The sequence below is a fragment of the Rhamphochromis sp. 'chilingali' genome (genome assembly GCF_963969265.1).
Source record: "Rhamphochromis sp. 'chilingali' genome assembly, chromosome: 2".
Classification (NCBI taxonomy): Eukaryota; Metazoa; Chordata; class Actinopteri; order Cichliformes; family Cichlidae; genus Rhamphochromis; species Rhamphochromis sp. 'chilingali'.
This window is the reverse complement of record NC_137930.1, coordinates 60,635,975-60,656,522: the sequence shown is the minus strand read 5'-3', so window position 1 is coordinate 60,656,522 and position 20,548 is coordinate 60,635,975. Positions and strand designations below refer to the sequence as shown.

Below are 20,548 nucleotides of genomic sequence, written 5' to 3'. Positions count from 1 at the left end.
ACATGCAATTAATATAACATGTGAAAACACACTAAGAGTATATATATTTTTCATTTCAGACTGATTCATGCTGCTGAAATGAAACAGAACAAAGTTACAGAGGCTTTAGTCAAGACGTAGCTATGCATTTTGCAGTTTGGCATATTTTGGAACCATCTGTGAAAGTTGATATTTCTTAGGTATTAAATAGCAGAAATTAGGCTTCCTTTTTAAAGTGTTTTTTGTAACATAAATAAAAGCTCAAATTAAAAAGTGGACAACAACGCTGTATACAATGGTAGACTGGCATGTAACGCGTTTATGCATAAACAAATGAATAAGACAGAAAAAATGCTCTCGGGAAAATATTTTCAAGCCACACTGGGAGATTGAGTTGCTCAGGAAATGTGGTTTTATCGCATTGGATTTAAGTTTTGGAGGCAAGACAGCAAAGGACAACTAGAATTTGGGTTAATTTTCTCAACATGAAATGTATTATCTTTTGCTGATAGTTTAGTAAATTTTGGCGTGATAAAACTTGCAATTTTACTGGGGCCCTTTCATTTTGAGAGGTTTATATGAAATACCTCCATTTTAGTTATTTATTCCTGGTGGATATTGAAAATAGTCATTTCATGGTCTTGGTACTTACTGCCTAATTTCCTGTGTAGTCGCATTTCTCTGGCAAACATCGCTGTCAATCTGATTTTAGAGTTGTTTCGTTTTTTCTTTCCCTTTTTATGTTTTCCCACCAGCAGGCTGATCAGGGTGCTAAAAGTGTTTTTAAAGGTAAAATTCAAAATAATTTCCAGCTGGATTTACTGATTCTCCATTAAGATTATAGAACGGAAATGTTTCACATCACTAAGACAACAAAGCACTTTAGAAATTGCTTACTTGGTACTGTCAGCCAAGTATTTGCATCTGAGAGGCTCTGGTTGAGTTTTATTGTGTAATTTTTTTATGAGATGGTTGAAAAGAGGGCCAAAGTAAGAGTGCTGCTCTTTATGTTTGTTGGTTCATTCATGTGTAATTGAAGTACTCTCTTTAGGCCATGTCAAGCACTAACATGCTTGCATAAGGACAGAGTATGCTCATACACAAAGAAGCATGGTAGATGTCACATAAACATAAACTAGATCTTTTGTGTTTTACTGTGGCACAATAAAATATTCAGGGAAAAAATAGGGCCACATTCACTAGTATGATTCATCCCGAGCTTTTCCCAAACTTGTATAATTGCTTTTTTGTCAAAATACAACTGAAATTTCTTTTGTAAAATGCATGATTTCCTATTCAACTAGGAAACAGAACAGGAAACAACATGATTTGCAATCCTGAACTAATTTTGTTCACTTAGTATAATTTTTTGTCAGAAACAATATGTTCTTAATGCATGTATAAGTGCAAGGTAAATCAAATTTCAAATCTTTTGTGATTGAAATGCAACTTTTAATTCATATATTGAAAAATATGTGTAAGGGCATGTTGCTAACCGGATGTGAACAGACTGCAGAAGAGAAGGCAGGTTTGGTAAACTAAGCTTGGTGGATCAGCAGGCTCACAGACACAGTATAAAGTGGCAAACAGAACCAAAAGGCTAGTGTTGGCAGACATTTGTGAGGCCCAGGCAGGTGGTCTCAAATACAGAAAAGAAGAGCAGGATAAATGTTGTCTTCTGGGCAGCCTAGATAATCTGGCAAAGCATGCATATTTGCTGGGCACTATTAATATTATTCATGAAATAATGGGAACCAGGTGTGCACACAGGTGACTGATGATATAATTGCTTGCAGCAGGAATTTAGTGAGTACAACTGTGGCCTGTTCTGTGAAGCTGGATTTGGGTTTTTTGGGTAACTTTAAGGTTGTCCATGGGTTTTCAGTACTAAGGAAGTGGTTCCCTCCATACCCAGCTGCATCTCCATGCTTCAAGTTATGTTCAAGATTGGAAATCAAAAGGCATGAAAATATCAACCACTGATCAATCAGATGTCCATTCCTGTAAGATCCCTAGGACTAGGGTCTAAAGTTTTTAAGTGGTGTCTAAAGTTTTCCCCTGTGAGTATTAAATTATATAGATTGAACTTCATCCATTAACTTTTGCTTTGCTGCTTTTGTAACCAGTTTCTGCTTCACCCTGCTGCAACAGTTCGGCCCAAACAGACTCCTCGACTCTGCGTTGTGTTGTGTTTTTAAGAAGACAAGGAGTCTCTGATCGATCGTTGCCAGTTTATTTCCTGAATGCAAACAACAGTGTTGTATCAGTGCAAAGGGCTCGCCACACACCACTCCGCACAGCACACTACGGCAGAACATCCCATTAGCATTCCACTTTAGCATACAGTTTCACACATTAATAAACAAATGAAAAGTACATAAAACTGATGTTGCACATGTGTCCACTAAGCACTTATTACACTCGGTGCCCATCAGTTGATCATACATGGTTTATGTGTCTGTACTATTTAGCTACATTGTGTGCGGTAAATACAACTCACCTCTCGTATGGCTACGGCAGACTGGCAGCGATTACTGCAGCCAGCCTCACCTAACCAGCCACACCGAGAGGCGGGGCGCTGTTTCCCCATTACACTGATATTTGTGGCAAGTGGAATAATACCACATAAACACTGTTACACTTTCTCCTTTGTTGGCTGCAAGCATGCAAAAATACTTTTTTGTGCTGTAAACCTGCAGAGCTAGCTAGAATGGGAAACCCTGGGTTTACTTATTGTGCTGATAACCACCTTTATGTGATGACTTAGCCTGCTTCATTATGTCGGGTTACCTGAAGCCAGATAACAAAAACAGACATTCTGAGTATCTTAAACAGGCTTCGTAGTACAAGGCTGAGGTGGACAGGTGCAGGTGGCAGGTGTGGTATAGCAGGAGATGACAGTAAATAGTTACTTGTGAAGTCCAGGTTTTCTGTATGTGTGTGTGTGTGTGTGTGTGTGTGTGTGTGTGTGTGTGTGTGTGTGTAGATTGGAGTGGAGCAGACTAGAGAGAGACGTGAATGCATTTGCATCAGACCCCATCAGATGGCAGGAGATTTGCACTGGAGAGAACGCCAGAACTTCAAACTGTGTTTGTGTACTTTTGTCTGCTACAGAGGGATGTAGAGCTGCTGCAGGGAAGAAATTCTGGAAAAACTGTTTTCATCATTTTCTTCTTTTCACCCTTATTTTATTTTTATTTATTTATTTATTTATTTATTTTAAAAAAGCTTCAATTTTAACTAAACTCCATGAGAAAATGGTATGTTTGTTATTTGGCATGTGCTTTTCTTGCAGGCAGACATTATTGAAAAATACTGCTTCACATTACAGTTTAATGAAAAAAGAAAAACATAACATTAGATCATGGAGTGCACTGCTGTTACCCCTAATGTGTGGCTAATGTTCTTAGATATGCTCTTTTTTTTTTTTTTTTACAATTAATCGACTAAGACTTGTGAGAACAGTTTAATAGCTGATTATACAGAGCTTTGTGTAATCCCATGAGAAAATTTAATTGTATTGCTAATCCTCACAATCATAGAAACTAACCCAACTGCCTAGTAACAGTTGGTGGTTTAAAGCTATTGATTAAAAATCTGTTGTGTTTTCCTTTTTTTTAAATGTTATTAATAGGGTAGTCAAAGTTATACACATTGTGTTACTGAGTGCTTGTGTGTACTACTTGAATATTTAATGTTTGAGGACGTTAAGCAAGTGTCCCATTTTGTTTCAGGGATACATTTCATATGAAAGATTCTCTAGTGTTGAAAATGTTCAACACTCTAAAAAAATCACTAAAAAGAAAACAAAAAACATAGAGGGCAAAATGTTGCCTCATGGCAGTGGTTCCCATGGCAGTGCACGCACAAACACATCCTCCAACCACACACACCCATATATTGCTCCATTGCGATTTATTTCACACCTCAAACATTTAGTAAACAATTAAGCAAATACAAGTAAACTGCAATAAATGACAGGTAGTAATAAAAATAAACTACTAACTCTTTTACGTTACGTCCGCACCTACACGGGTATTTTTGAAAACGCAGCTGTTTCGTCCACACGTAAACGGCGTTTCGAATCACCGAAAACTAAGATTCTTTTAAAACTCCTTTTTTGCGTTTACGTGTGGACGAGGAATACAGAGTTCGTCGCGCAACGTCAAAGGTATGTGCCTTTTTTCACGTCACGCTGTGCGCCACGTTATTGCTTACATGAGAGGAATTGCAGAGAGACAAAATATTGTTACTGTTAATCTCACTATCTGCAGGTTTTACACGCTTACATATACACACGCAGTTACTGTCCCTCTATTTACAAAGGCAAAGGCATCATGGTGTGATTATTTTACGTGTAGTTGGTTTTTTTTCCTCTTTAAAAATATTCAACATTGCTATCAATACATTTTTCAAAAAATGCCTCTATGTGCAAAATGAGTTCAAAAACATAAACAAGTGTGGGATACTGTTTGTCCGTGATTTGAACAGCCCAGCGCTGCTCCCAACACAGGGAAAACTAATTCTGCAGGGGAGACCTACCTCGGCACTTGTGCAGGTGAAGCCAAAGGGAAGATATGCTTCACCATATTTTCTAGTCTTTGGCTTAGAATGAAGTTGGTTTGGAAACATACTCAGCAATGTTTCATCTCCTGCTTTGCGTTTGTGTGGGAGCCGAGCAGTGTCCAAGCATTTTGTCCTCCCCCCTTTCATACCGCGCCCCCCCCTGCAATGGCTCTGCGCCCCCCCAGGGGGCGGGCCCCACACTTTGGGAAGGCCTGCCTTATGGGATAGATCCTCAGGTTTGGAGCATTCATTGCTAAGTTTTGAATTTTACATATAAATGTTGAAAAATTGCAGAGTAAGCATGTGTGGGACAAAAACGTCACTGAACTTGGTTGCGTTTGCATAGAGAAACTTTGAGTTAATTGATCATGATTTTTGGCGTTGATTACTATCATCTGTACATTCACGGGGTTGTGAGGGTCCTCTGCTGCGCTGTTGAAAAGTGTCAAACTACAACAAAACACAAAATGGTGAATGAGATGAAGATGCAGAAAAGCAGTGACAAGTATGAGTCGTGCACTCAATTATTTCTCTTGTTAAGGCAGTCTGGTGTGAAGTGCTGTATTCTGCTTCTGTGTTACACTGCTGTGCCAAAGTGTGAGTGAGTGGTGCTCAACTGACAAACTCAGCGAGGATCAATTTCTGCACGATTGCAATTTAGAGAGTCATTTCATGCAATAAATCACCTATAAAGACACAATTTGTTATGTGCAGCTCTATGTAACACTGTCTTACAGAGTACAAAGCTCAAAGTGTGAATGGGCTGTGAAGGCTATGCTATATTTCACAAGTAAGTATTTAGTGACAGCTGTTTTATTGGAGAAAATAAGTGTGGTTATTTTGCCGCATAAGCTGCAGAAGCTTAAAAGATTCTTTTTTTCCACTAGTGGATTTAAACTTACAGTTATCTCCCTAGATATTCACAGTGGCACAATTTTTGTACATTTTTGGACCCGGTATAGACAGCTCCAATGAAAAGCAAACAAATGCAGGTTTCACACAAGGAATGAGCTCCAGATCTTTTATTTTTGTCATGGAATAATGAGGGAACAGACAACACGTGGCACATGAGCCTCTGAAAATGGGGGAGAATGTATAAAAATGGGTGTAAATCCTGAACAGGTAATGCACAACTTGTGTGTACATTTTTTTTTTTAATCCTTGAGTTAAGCCTGAGAGGATAATCTTAAATTACAGCTTTACTGTTTGATCTGTGGTTTACACAGGCAAAACTGTGTCACTGTCCACATATTTACTTAAATATTGATCAATGCCGTATCTGTCACTGTATACTGGCATTTATGTCAGTGTGTTTAAAGAATTTTATATTGAATATTAAAAGGTTGTCACTGCCAGTCGCTGGTGTAATTGTCCACAGTAGAGCTCTTAATCTATAACAAGGTCATGTTCAAGTTAGATTTCAGCTTGCTCTGTTTTCTCTATTTCTCAGAAGAATGTCAAACGTTGGCATTTACTTAATCCCAATTGTCATTATCATTTTTGAATTATATAAGCTTTTTGAGGTCAGAATATGTGTTTGCATCAGTGAGCATGAGCTTTAAGCAAAAAAAAAAAAAAAAAACAACTTTTATTTTATTCCTTTTTTTAAATAGCAGATTTTCTTTTATGACATAATGACTTAAGGGGTAAGAGGTGGAATCCTGCTCTGGATGAGTCTTGCAGCCTTGGCTGGTACTAGGGTATTCATTCTGCAGCAAGCAGGGGTCAAGCATTACCCTAGTTTGCTTGCATGGAGTTCATTAGCCACAGGGTAAACTATAAAATTGGGTCATAGTTGATAGGATTTTCCCTTTCATTTTCTCCCTTTGCCCAACCAGGCCTCACCCTGCAACTGTCCTGGTTAAGCTTGGTGGCTTCATGTAAAATTTATACCATATTCTTTTTGTAATAAAGAGTGCATGTGTGTGGGCGTTGGGTGTAGGCGGTCGGCCACGTAATAGACCGACGCACTGAATGGGGGGCTTTCTTACAGAGTAAAAAAGGCCTTCCAGTGATAGAAAAACTTTATTATCTTTTAAGTAACTTAGTCACATAGACCCAGTGTTTGTTTGATACTTTAAACTTGATTTGTACTTGAAAAACCTCTGTCTACAGTATTTTACAGCATCAAATACATACTGTATGTGCATGTATATAAGCCCTTTTCCATAAAAGTTTTGTTTTGTAAAATGTGAATAAAAAAGAATGATTGCAAAGTGATTTGCTTATCATCTAAACCTGGGTCGTGGCCCTGAGTACAGCATGTCTGTGTGGATTTGCAGGGAGTTGTCTGTTTTCTGTGTATGAAGTTTCACTTACTTGTAAAATAAATGCTAAGAAAGGTTATTATTAACATCCTGCATTGGACTGAATGGAAAATGATTCGTCTTATACTTGAGAGTAAATAGTAGCAGTAAGCTGCAGGGCAGTGCAAAACGCATTTAGTAATGCACTATTTGTTAATGTGGTCATGATGCCAAAGAGCACAAAGTGGAGCAAGAGAATATCTTATGCGCTATTGTTATATTTGCATTGTTCATTGGCACCCGATATCAAAGTGTAAAATGTGCTCGGAGTTTGGGTAGAAATCTGTGTTCTTATGTGCAGTTATTCACAAGCTAAGCCATTATGCCACATTGTTGTTAATGTGCAAGTGTAGACAAGCATAATGCACAAAAGGCTCCATCATATAATCTATAGTCATTCTAATCCCCCAGCACTGCGGCTCTGTATTTGTGCTAGCACTTCTTTGTATTTATGAATGAGAATTCCTGCATTATTTTCAATTTAAAATAAAACTACACAGTGAATGCAGCCCATCGTGGGTGTGATATTGTTATGAGTTTCCACAAAGCCTTTGTTGAGTGCCTAAACTAGCCTAGCATGCTTCTGTTTTTGCAAACACAGCCAATATGATACACGTATCTGCATGGCACAGGATGAAAGTATATTTCCAGTTGGGAAGCCCTCACATGGAAAAGCGCCCCTAATGGATAAGCCCCTACCAGGAGAGAAATGTAGCTCTTTGAAGACAGTAAAGACAAATCGGGTTCGAACAAGAATACTCCCGGCTCATTCGAGCTCATCCACATGCCCCAAACAAATACAGACATGGAACCTGGGATTTAAAAAATATCTTCCCAGTGAAGGGCACGCCCGCTAAAATTGATGTCACTGATTCTAATGCAAAATGCTCTTGATGTGTTTAACCATACAGTGTGTGCATGCATGCATACTGTATGTGTCGAAGCATGTTTAGTGTAACTATGGACAGTTTGTGTTTTCAGAAACACGTTAGTCAGTTGGCATAAATTCCTCGACTATAACGAATAAGATTTTTAGCAGGTTGCTATATTAATGCAGACTGAACCAGCACCTGCTGTATATTTAAGAACACACTTCTTTTTTTTCTTTACACATTTCTGTTTGCATTTGATATCCATACCTTCCCTCAGCATGGTATCCTCTCTCACTCTCTCTTTTTCTCTTTTGGTTTTCCCTCCCCCTATCACACACTTTCTCTCCTCCCTCTGTGTTCCCTCCCTCTTCTCTTGCTCTCTCTCTCCCCCTCCCTCCGCACTTTCCCTCTGTTCTCTCCAGCATCCTGCAAAATAACCCCTTACCACCTCTCCGTCTGTCTGTGTATGCACAGGAGTTTGTGTGTTGGTCCAGGTTCGGGTGAGTGTTTGTTTCACTGACCAGGTGAGTCTGCACGTGCTAGACGAGACGAAAGGTACTGAAGGAGAAGGAGTGAGAACAAGAAGAGAGTAGACAACAAGGAGGAGGGTGGGGGGCTGGATATGGCCATGTGGAGGATGTTTTGGCATTCAAACTGTAGCTGACCTACGGGACTGCGCGTGTGGTGGAGAGTGTGTCCGTGTGTGTGTGTGAGATGGGATCCATTCTGACCAGAAGACAAAGACAATCAGCTGAAAAAAAGGAAAGAAAAGCTAAAGAAGCCAGGAAGGCCAGGCTCAATAGTAAGGTACCCCAGTTGCTTTCATCATCTCTTTAATTTAATTTTGCCATTACCTCTGTTGTAAAGACATCCTTTTTTACCCTCTGTTTCTGAATTTTTGTTTTTCAACTTTCTGTCTCCAGTTATTCACAAACACTTCCTTACCGTTCCCAGACTACCTGTCTATGCACTGGCTTTCATTCCGTTGTTATGCTCTGCTGCATGTTGGCTGTGTCAGGAGCTGGTGCAGTCTTGTCTGAAACCCTGACAGAATGCTAATGTTTTTCTTTGCACTGGTTGAGTTACTCACTGTGGGCTCGGAACAGTATTTGTATGTTTTCGCATATGTGTGTATGTACCTGATATGTTGGAGGATATGTGGATGCTCGTGTCTAGCTGTGCGTTTTTCCTTCAGATCTGAGCAAGCTAAACACACACTCTGTGTGTGTTTGTGTGACAGCTATTCCTGTATGCCTGTGGGTATGTGCACTGTAAGTGTATGGGTGTATAAAAATGTGTTTACGCATGCACATGTCAATGTGTGAATGCAAGGAGCAGCCAGAGCTTCTCCCCAGGACAGAATTTGCCTTGTGGTCTTCTATGGCGTTTTTTTTGTGCCGCTATTCTGAGCGCACGTAAAAAAAAAAATTTGAGCGCAAGTAAAAAAGTTTGCAGGTGCAAGTGTTGCATTTTGAGGAGAAATTTATTTTGAGCGAAGAAAAGCTGAATTTGAGTGAACAAAATTATTTGCTGCGTGCAAAAAATGTATTTCAGTGTTTGCTATTATCCACACACACACAATAGCAGCCCCTCTCGCTCAGTTTTTGTATTTGCGCTCGCTCGCAATGTGTTGCTCGCGCTCTCAACATTTCTGCCTGTGCGCGTTCAACTCTTTGTGTATGCCGTTATATTTGTGCCACAAAACCAGCCAATCACAGACTTGGATGCAAAAATATCTGATTGGCTCTTCTGGTCTCCAATCAGCTCGAAATGATGAAATGCAATATCCCAGAATCCATTTAGTCCAAAACTCAAACGAGGCAGTGGCGGAGGAACACAGAGTGGCGGAGTTTGAAATATTACTCTTTCTGGGGCACAAAATAAACTTTTAAGATATTTTCATGCGAGAATGGTGCTGTGTAAACTTCAAATACCTGCTCGATTCATCAAGACATCACATATTTCCATAAGTGCTCTAACGTTTTCGGAGATGCCTGTTACCCACCAGCTGACCGGGTGGGAACTCGGGTTAAACATAATATATAAGGCTGAACTGACAAAAAAAATCACAGACTACCCCACCAGGTATTATAGGAAAAACCAAAAAGCCTTTGAACGAAAACAAACGCTGTTGTGACAGTGATGTACACTGTCTTGTTGGTATATATGTATGATTTGTATCACCTTCATGTTTCCAAACCAATATCATGAGCAGCAGCTTTTACAGCTGTGGCTCCCACAAACATCAGCTGATACTAGAAAGTAATTTTAAATAAATTCTAACAACAACTTATCAAGCTTGAACGTGCTGCTGTTGTTGTTTAGCGTAACATCCGCTGGTTTCCTGTTTCTGGCGCAAAGTGGGAGATAAACAAGAGAGACGATCAGCTGATCATTGATCGGTTTCATGATTGAAGTAGCAACAGGAGAGGGAGGGAGAGAGAATGAGGGGAGAAGAGGCAGCTGTGCAACGTAAAGACAGACTAACTCCAGCTTTGTCTTTTTTTCATTCTAGCTAAAGTACGGTACTAATCGCTTTCCTTTTCCTCTCAATACGATGTATTGTAATTGGTCCAGCCCAGAGTTGATCATGACCAATTGGCTAATTCACCACCTTTCATTGTTCATACCGTTACAAAAACAAACATAAAAATGAAAAATCACCATCAGCCCACCAGGCAAATGTCCGGTATGCCCAATGACCAGTCCAGCTATGCGGTCAGCTGGTGGGTAACAGGCATCTCCGAAAACGTTAGAGCACTTATGGAAATATGTGATGTCTTGATGAATCGAGGAGGTATTTGAAGTTTACACAGCACCATTCTCGCATGAAAATATCTTAAAAGTTTATTTTGTGCCCCAGAAAGAGTAATATTTCAAACTCCGCCACTTTGTGTTCCTCCGCCACTGCCTCGTTTGAGTTTTGGACGAAATGGATTCTGGGATATTGCATTTTGTCATTTCGAGCTGATTGGAGACCAGAAGAGCCAATCAGATATTTTTGCATCCAAGTCTGTGATTGGCTGGTTTTGTGGTACAAATATAACGGTATACACAAAGAGTTGAACGCGCACGGGCAGAAATGTTGAGAGCGCGAGCAACACAGTGCGAGCGAGCGCAAATACAAAAACTGAGCGAGAGGGGCTGCCATTGTGTGTGTGTGTGTGTGTGTGTGTGTGTGTGTGTGTGTGTGTGTGTGTGTGTGTGTGTGTGTGTGTGTGTGTGTGTGTGTGTGTGTGGATAATAGCAAACACTGAAATAGATTTTTTGCACACAGCAATGAATTTTGTTCACTCAAATTCAGCTTTTCTTCACTCAAAATAAATTTCTTCTCAAAATGCAACACTTGCACCTGCAAACTTTCTTACTTGCGCTCAAATTTTTTTTACGTGCGCTCAGAATAGCGGCACAAAAATAACGCCATAGTCTTCAGCGTTTGCTGTCATAATGCTGATTGTGTCACAATGCTGTCTCAGCCAGCTATTGATGCTCAGTGATGGAGATTTTCTCACTGTGTGTGTGTGTGAGAGAGAAAAAGCTGTTGGAAATATTACAATAGTTCAGGCACAGGGTAATCTGGTAAAGCGAAGTAACCACCACGAGTATATTCTGTGAACCCTCTCTGAGAGTCTCAGAGCTGTCGGTCTCAGTCAGCGAGAGTTCACCAGGTGGCAGCTTTTAACAGGATGCCCTGTGGACAGCCTGACTTGAAGTACTCCCCAGGTGGACAGCCTGACCAACCCACTTTCATACAAATGTGTTTTTCATCTTCATATTAGGCGTATTACTCAGTATTAATGGAATGTATGGGCTATAAAAACTCATCAATTAGAGCTCAAGATTATATCTGTTGTATCTTCCATCTTTGTTTTCTGCCTACTTACAAATTCAGACAGTGTAAGTAACATCCAGACTACAAGTGCATTTTCTTTCAGTTTGCTTCGGGTTGGTTTAAAAGGTAACTTATTCACAAATAGCTCATTTTTCTTTATACAGTGGTATACTGCTCTAATGCAAATCTGTTTGAAATTGCAGCATTGTACTCTATCATACTTTTGCTACCAAAAACCTTCATAATGTACCATCATAATTTTTACTTTATCTGAGATGTATGTTTGTAAGGGAGTATATGGATGGGATTTTACTTTCTTGGGAGTAAAACCTGCAGCGACACCGTGTTCAAGTTGTTGCCCCTCTGGGGTTGGAGGAGAAATGTGTATTTGGTGTCCTCATATTGGGCAGGCACACAAACATCCTCACAGAACCTCCTGCTCACCATGTGATGGTGAAATATACGTCACTCACCCAGTCAGACCCATAATGGAAACTATAACACTGGTGAAAAAGAGAGAGAGAGACTGATTACACAGATTTGAAAAAGGAATTGATTCTGTTTAGTTCAGTATGCTCTGAAACCAGGCCATGTAGAAATCATAGCCTCAAGCTCTGTAAAATACACCTCGCTAATCTGTATGTGGGTGTCTGTTTATAGGTACTGATGATACTAATTCATTAGACTCTATTGTTGTAATTCAGATAAATTTGCACATTTGCACACCCACAACAACACAACACAAAAACTCTATTTTAACCTTTGTCTTGATGCATTCTCAATCATCCAGGAAAGTAAATCTCCAAAAGTTGATTCTGTTCATCTGGACGTAGCGTTTTGTGGGAGAAACGTTTCGTCACTCATCCAAGTGACTTCTTCAGTCTCAGCTGACTGCAGGTTTCCCCAAATCGTATTAACAGTACATTTGCATAATGACTGAAACCAGCCCACTGAAGGGATGATTCAGAATTGAGGAGGGGGCTATAGATCAGTGGTCTTTGATCAGTGGGTTTTGGTCAGTGGTTGTTGATCAATGGTCATGAGAATTTGCATAATTAAGATTAAGGAACTGACCTCCCAGCCCATTGTCCCTTCAGTGGGCTGGTTTCAGTCACACAAAACGCTACGTCCAGATGAACAGAATCAACTTTTGGAGATCTACTTTAACCTGTTGAAGTATTAAGTTGGCAGGTAGGTGGAAATCTGTTCCCACTGTACAGATTTGTTCTATTGTGTTCAGATTGTCTACTCCAGGGGTAGGCAACTCCAGGCCTCGAGTGCCGGTGTCCTGCAGGTTTTAGATGTGTCCTTGATCCAACACAGCTGATTACCTCCTCAACATGTCTTGAAGTTCTCCAGAGGCCTGGGAATGAACTAATGATTTGATTCAGCTGTGTTGACACAGGGTGATGTCTAAAACCTGCAGGACACCGGCACTTGAGGCCTGGAGTTGCCTACCCCTGGTCTACTCAGTCATCCCCTATGCAGTGTTTACTGAATAAAAGATAAAGTAGGGTGTAATGGGCAGAATTTGCTAGGTAATTACATAATTACATGATTGTGTGTGTTATATAATTCTGATATTTGTACTTTCCTCCGTCACAAAATACCTGCACCACATTTCAGATCATTCATAATGGTATTACTGTTTCTGGATAAGTATATTTATAAGTAACAAATCTTGGCAATATTAACCACTGAATCTTTAAACGTGAGATTTTATTTAAAAGTTAGACTGGAACCAGCTTATCTGCCAAAAGGCCCTGGACAGTTCATCAGTCCACATTGGGGCCAATACAGAGAAACAGGCAGCCTCTCAAATTCACACCCATGGCATTTAAAATTACCAGTTGGCCTATATAATTCCCAAAGGAAGCAATCAGTTGTTTGTTTGGCATGCCAGTATTTCATAAGCGAGCTAACTTAAAATTTAAAATACGGTTTCCTCCATCAATCCATCCATTTCTGCCTTTACTGGAGTAAGACTTGCTGTTTAGTCTTGATGTTTTTACATCTCATTGCCCAAGTCTTCACAATGAAAAAAACAAAAACATTGCACTAACTGGAGAGTTGTCATTCTAGGTCAGGCTCCATGAATAGATGGCTGAAAAATAGGATGCCAGAGGCATAAAGTACAATGGAGTTTCTAATAATCATCAGGCTGAATAAATTCACTACCCACATACCCCCTGCTTCAGCCTTTGGCTTTCTGCCTGCTCCCTTCTGTTCTCTCTCAGTAACCTGTAGGCCTGTTTAAGAGAGAAAGGGTACGTTTTGCCATATTTTAATTTCTATTTAGACAGAAGTTTTACTCAGGTTTGACTCAGTTGTGTTCCATCCCCTGAGTATATCCCCGCGCTGTCCATGTGACTCTGTCCTGGTGTCAGTTTGAAAGCACGTGACTGGACCTGATTCAGCTCTTTCTTTCTCTGAACTCTTTGATTCTGATGACTGCATGCATTCCCCTCATCCTCCCTGACCACCCTGCTTACAAACACACAAAATGACAGTTACCCCTACAAGCAACAACACAGCTGGGTTTTCATATTTCATGTGACGGAATGTATGAACTTTATCTCTATTAGTTATTACTCATCTGAAAGCCACTATGGGGGGGGTCGGGTTAGTTACAGTAGATATTACTGTAGATACTTCTTTTACTGTTGCCACACTTACTGTATATATGTACCAAAATGTCAATTTATTTCGGTCCTCAAGTATATATGTTACAATCAGGTAGTTTTAAATATTTGCCTACTATAGTATGTTTATTTTGATTCTATTGCACTGTAACTGGCATAAATTTAGCCACATACCAAGCCTTTGTATGGTGTATTACAGTAGAACGATGAATATGCTGCCTTGTTTCTATATATGCCTCTCTATATAAACCGTAGACAAAGCTCTACTCTCTGTTCCTGTTTATGTCTCTTTGTCCATTTTTTTTAATGAATTGTATTAAACTGTTGGCAGGTATGCCAGAGCGCACTTGTCCTGATGGGAGGGACAATGCTGGACAAAACTGTACTGCCAGTGTGGTCAGGAGGGTGGGTGGATTTGGTTGCTGCTGGATGGGTGGGTGGGTTGGGGGTGTGTGGGATCCCATACAATAAGCCTTTGCTCTGCAACTTTGTGTGTGAGTTGTTGAGCGGGAAAGAGGCAGTGGCTTTATTCTGCTTTGTTCAAGCCTTTAGCTAACCCTTTCAGAAAGCTCCCACTGTCCCACCCTCATAAACTGTACTTCATCAAGAGGAGTGGTAGTTATTATACAGACGTCGAAAATCTGTCTTTTTTTCTAAAAAGGATTACTCAGGAGGAACCATGCTGCTACGTTCAGAGAAAGCTACGAGATACCGGGCCACAGAGGTTAGACACAGCACACTACTGCTAAAATGACTCATGTTAATAGTAGTAAATCTAGGTTACTGTTACAACAGGCTCTGCAGGTGCTCTGGCATTGTTCTTATTTCAATACCCAACCTGCGACAGTAAATGCACAATAGTTTGTGTTGTAGAAACTTGTTTGTCTTGAAGTTTATGCTCTTCAAATTTAGGATTTGTATGAAGACGTGTATTGTTGAGTCCTGCTATTTTACCAGGAGCATTAGCCCAAGCAGCTATTTTTGGTACTTACAACAATATTAATGATGAATAAATGGTGACAAATTGTCACATGCTAAAAAATGGCATGTTTTGAATTGAATTGAATTGAATTGAATTGATATACCTTTATTAGTCACACAAGGGGAAATTTCATATGCATGTTTGCATGTTTTCTGACAGAAGAATTGCGTCAGTCATTTTGTCCCATTTGAAGTAGCAGTAGGTAACAGAGTACCTATACTGGCATGTGCAAGCAGTGTCAGCAAATGGCAGGAATCCAGCTCGAGCCTGGCTTTAGAAAGCAGAGACTTTTTTTTGTAACTTCTCCGTTTGTGTTTCCTTTCCTTGCTATCCTACACAATCAGAAAGAAATCTCAGTTAAAGGACTACATAATATTCTACATTTCAAACCAGAGAGAACATGCAGGGGGCAAGTTGTTTAGCTATTGCAGTTATGATGATTATGATGATAATGACTGTGTCTCATATGATTTCCTCATAGACAGTTTAGAAGATAGATCTACCTACCATGATGCCACCGACTGGTTTGCAAAGTACTCAAAATTGGCATTTTCGACATAATCACCAGTGAGCATACTGTAGGTATTCCCTGGGGTCTTTGAAACACAGCATAAGCGAGATTTACAGACTTGATTTTTACTTCAATGATCCTCAAAATAAGTGAAACTCACCAGAGAAGTGTTTCCTGAGGTCAAGTCAGATAGCTGTAAAGCCGTAGACTTCTATAGGACCAAAAGTCTATTTGCAACAACAGGTATCGCCGCCTGGTGGCCATGAAAACGGCGTGCACTAGAGAGGTGTAAATGTGACTTTTCTGTTATACAGAAGCATTTATACCAGTGAATTATGTGTTAGATGCTGCTGCCATGGTAACAGCACTCCTCACTATGTTAGAGTGCAGGCTTTTTTACTGCACTCATACATCATGAATAAAATGTGTGTGTTTAGTGCGCTAAATTATGAATTAGTGTTTTTTTCCTGTGTAGTTGTGTGTTTGTGTGGGTCCATATGATTGTGAATGTGTCCAGGAAATTTCATCCTTAAGCCTCTAGTGCCATTTTTTTTGTGGCGTTTGACTCACTGTAAGCTTAAGACTGTATCAAATTACTCAGCGATTTATTTTGCTGCAATATAGTAAAGGTTGAAGATTCCCTCACAGAAAATCCTCCTCTTTAGGATCAAATCCTCACTCTGTCATACAGTATATTGGTCATTTTGTAGCTAAGAGCATTACACTTTAAGCCTGTTAGGTATGGATATTGGAGATTACTGAAGCTTTTGTGCTCTCAGACAAACATGGGCTGAGATCCAAAGAAGCACAAATAGAGACAGCATATTGTACTTATAGGCACACAGATAAAGAAGAATCACCACAATCTGCAGTGACAGGCATTGAGCGGTAAGCAGCAGCTCTTTATCTCTGGGGAATTTAAGCACCCGCATTAAACCAAAAAGGTTAATGAATATGTTCTTTAATGGGTGGCTTCATTAAATCAACCAGCCGGATGTTTTATTAATCTCATTTTTACAGTGAATATGAAGGCAAGCGTCTTGTTTTGTTCCACAGCAAAAAACAGATTTTGGTTAATTGAAAGAAAAAGTGCACAAAGCGACTGCATTTCAGTAGAAAGAATAAGAATAAATGTTTTTTTGTTCATGCATCAAACTGAAATTTAAAAAATATCTATGTGCATTAGGAGCTAGTCATATCTCTTCAGGTTGTTAAAACATTGTCAACCACCCTAAGCAGATTTGATTTTCTCATATCAGTCAGTGGAGACCAGTGTGTACTGCACATACTTAGACAGCCTTTGAGAACAGCTACAGCGTTAGTCCCACCTTTGGTGGTGATCGCCTAATTGTGCTAGAAAGTTGATTCAGTTAGAAGTCAGCTTGGTGGGGTGGATGGATTCAAAAGTCTGGACTCTTCAGACTGTCCAAAGAAGTCTCAGACCGCGTCGTGTTAATTTTCTGTTACTGTGGTTGCTCTCTCAGAGTAAGAGTAACTGAAAGCTTCCAGTCCAAGAGACTTGTTCCTGTAATATTAGTCACGTTATGTGGCTGCTACCAAATTACCAAAACTGCAATGTTTAAGAGTTTTTTTTTTATGGGGAGCTTTTTCCCGATGATTAGATGTTTTTTGCCAAAGTTAGTTGGTCACGATTGTTGCGGGACCAAGGGATGCTCATGAGAAGTGGACTACTAGAACAAGACACACATGGATAAGGGCTGAGAATATGTGAAGATTGAGCTGTTAACAATAATAAATCTTATCGTAAGAGATGCTTGTAGAAGAATACAACATGCATTAAGTAGAAAGAAGTAAAAAATTAGGAAACCAAAAAGGTCTCCCATAGATGTCCAATGGCATCTGGTGACTGAGAAGCATTTATGATGCAATTTACATCATAATCACATTTAATGACCCCTATGGATTGGGCCATTGTTATTCAGCAAGAAATTGCTCCCATCAGATTAATAAAAGATACAAGAACTTTGTATTGATTTGCTTTGACCCTTCCATCTAAGGGAACAAGAAGACCCATTCCACAAAATTGGTTATTTGTGTAAAGAAAGCGGCAAAAGATTTAACATAATCCGTCAGATGCTCAGACATATGGGTCCAGGTGCTTCGGTTAGGCACAAGCAGACGAAGGCCAAAATTAATGAAAAAACATAATGTTTTTGCCCAACCTTGTTTTAATTTATTCAAAGACCATTATTAATGACTAACAATAACCTGAGATTAATAGAAGTGACCTTTACCTTGTTTTATGATCATCAGTTCAGGCGAAAGTTGCTACAACTTGCTGCTTATCTGGTTAACCTGCCTCTCAGGAAGTAACTGGCCAGTAGTGACCCATCACTGTATCTCCCTGATATGAGAGGTTTTGTGTTAGACTCAAAACTGAAACAAATAAAAAAATCAGAAACAGCTGAAAAATGAAAAGTGGGAAAAAAATGGCCACAGGGAGAAAGAAAACACTGAAGGAAATGTGAGAAATATGATAATTAAATAATAATAAATAATAATAAATAGAGTTTCATTTTATTGTTTGGAAATTTAAAAAGAAAGTGTGTGGCATGTACAATAGATTTTATTGTTACACTGACTGTGCTTGGTGCGATGTGCTCATCAAAGCAGTTGTGCTGTGCCTTTTATTCGCTTTAAGAGTCAACAAAAACATCAGGCAGAAAACAAGACTAACGCTGTACTGTAAACAGATTGCTGCTTTGCTCTCGCATTTCTTCTCAGTATTTTTCCTCCCTTTATCATGTTTTGTGCTTCTGTCTTTCTTCCCATTCCTCCCCCTCACGTGACCCATTTTTCTTGTCTTTCTTCCATACGACTTCATTGTGTTGCATTTTTAATGGGAACCTGCTTCTAGACCTTCATACTCTGCAGTAAATTCATGAATTATGAAATAAACTGACAAATAAAACTAGTTAAACCATTAAACTGCTTTTTTTTCTCTCCTTCTTGTGAATAGAGCTTTAAAAAAGAGGAGCCTCTGTTTTGATACTGAGCTTGAATCAAATGGAAGATTCAGTCCACCAGTGGCCACCTCCTCTTTGCCTGCTTAGTGGTTTTGCCAAAGACCTGAGGTCTACGCTTTACAAAAAAAACCAATCAAACAATGAAATGGAATCACTGTCCCACATCGGTGCTAAAAGAAAAGCAAACAGCAATAAATTATATGCGTATGTGTATATAAAATAATGAAATATATATACAGAATAAAATATATTGCACTACATGGGAAACAAAGCTCATGTTTTTCAACTGAATTAGCTTATTAATGATGTGGTTACAGTTTCTCATCCTTATATTTTAAAACCTCTCTCATCCTGCTTTCTTTATTAATCAGTCGTACCTTGTCCTGTCTTTAAAATAGACAGTCTTGTTTTTTTTTATTAATTCATTCATGACTCATCTTGGCACTGTTTATTATCAAAGTAAAACCTACTTTTGTGTTATCTGCCACTGAATACACCTCCCTTTCACAACGAAATGAAATCCAGTCCTAACCAGTACTTTTTAGTCTTACTCACAGCATGCACTCTGAGGCTTAATCATTTGTATTTTTTAATTACACTGAAGCACATTAATCTAAAGCCACTGTTATTTCTGTTTTACTGTTTTTTTTTTTTCATGAAATGGATACTAACTCATTTCTTATTGCTTTTAAAATCTGCACGAGCTACAAAATGTAACTGCATGATGCAGAAACCGTTCTGCATGTATTTAACAGGGAGTTGTGTCTCAGTCAGTTGCTGTGTCTAATTAAAATGCAGTGCCCCTGCAGCACTCTGTACAAAGCATCTGGGAGACAGGGGTCAAGGCCTGCTTGCTCTTGCTCTAGCCTTTATATAAGTGGCTGTCAACAAAGAGTAGATCGGCGTAATCGGGAACTCTCTTTGCCAGATAAGGCTGTCTGTGTTTGCTGATGTGGCTACACAAAAATAGGCAGTTTTCCCTTTTTAATGGTTGACTGCTGGTGCCAAAAACATATTAAGTACATCTATTTCACATAATAAAGCATAGACAGCATTTTTTTTGTACTTCTGTGCTATTCACATTGGAGGGATTTCATAGATATGTTGTTTCTATATTAAAAAGGCTCTTACCAGTAATTACATCAAATTGAGCGTCAGCTGTTTTGCTGAGAATCTAAGTGACAGTGTTGGTTCAGGTTTGTCAGACTATCACTCACAGTCATAAATGTTTTCTGCATTGCTGTCATACTGAATATGTCTGACAGCTCCCTGATGGCAGTCTACACCTGATAAGTTGAAGTGTAACCACATATGAGTCAGTTGTGTTGTGCCAACAGTAAGCTCAGTAACATTTTTTACAGTCTTTGTTGCCAAATATTGGGATTATATCGTACCATATGCATGTCTTTACATAGCTAGCACTGTCAGCTGGTTCTATGTTGGGTGAAGGATTCCTTCCATATCTATAGTGGGGCTATGTTCTTCCATAATGTGTAGGCCAGTCCCTAGAGATTCTCCATGACCACACCAGTGTGGTAGTTCTTACTGCAGTTATTGTCCAAGAAGTTATGACAGCCTAAAGCATGTGTGTATTTTATGAGCCAGCTCATATTAGAGAAGCATATGATGCTCCTGAACATGTATCATGTTAGCGAGCACTGCAATTATCACTCACCCATGGCAAAGCGTACTGTTGGCCAGCTGTGGGACCAGGGGCTATGTAGCCATGTGGTAGTGAGTGTAAATATGGGGCAGCGACAGTGTCTGACACACTTCCTGTAGCTGTGTATGATTTCTTTATTTGTGGCTCATCTCTGGGTTCTGTTTAAACCTGAGTGTATATGTGCTATTAAATAGGACATGAAGTGTTC

General features: G+C 39.5%; 1 protein-coding gene across 7 annotated transcripts in view; it reads left to right on the top strand.

The window, feature by feature from the left end:
• The window catches only part of shank3a (SH3 and multiple ankyrin repeat domains 3a), a 251,799-nt gene that overhangs the window by 117,748 nt on the left and 113,503 nt on the right, over window positions 1-20,548 (top strand). The gene's annotated exons all lie outside the window — the stretch shown is intronic.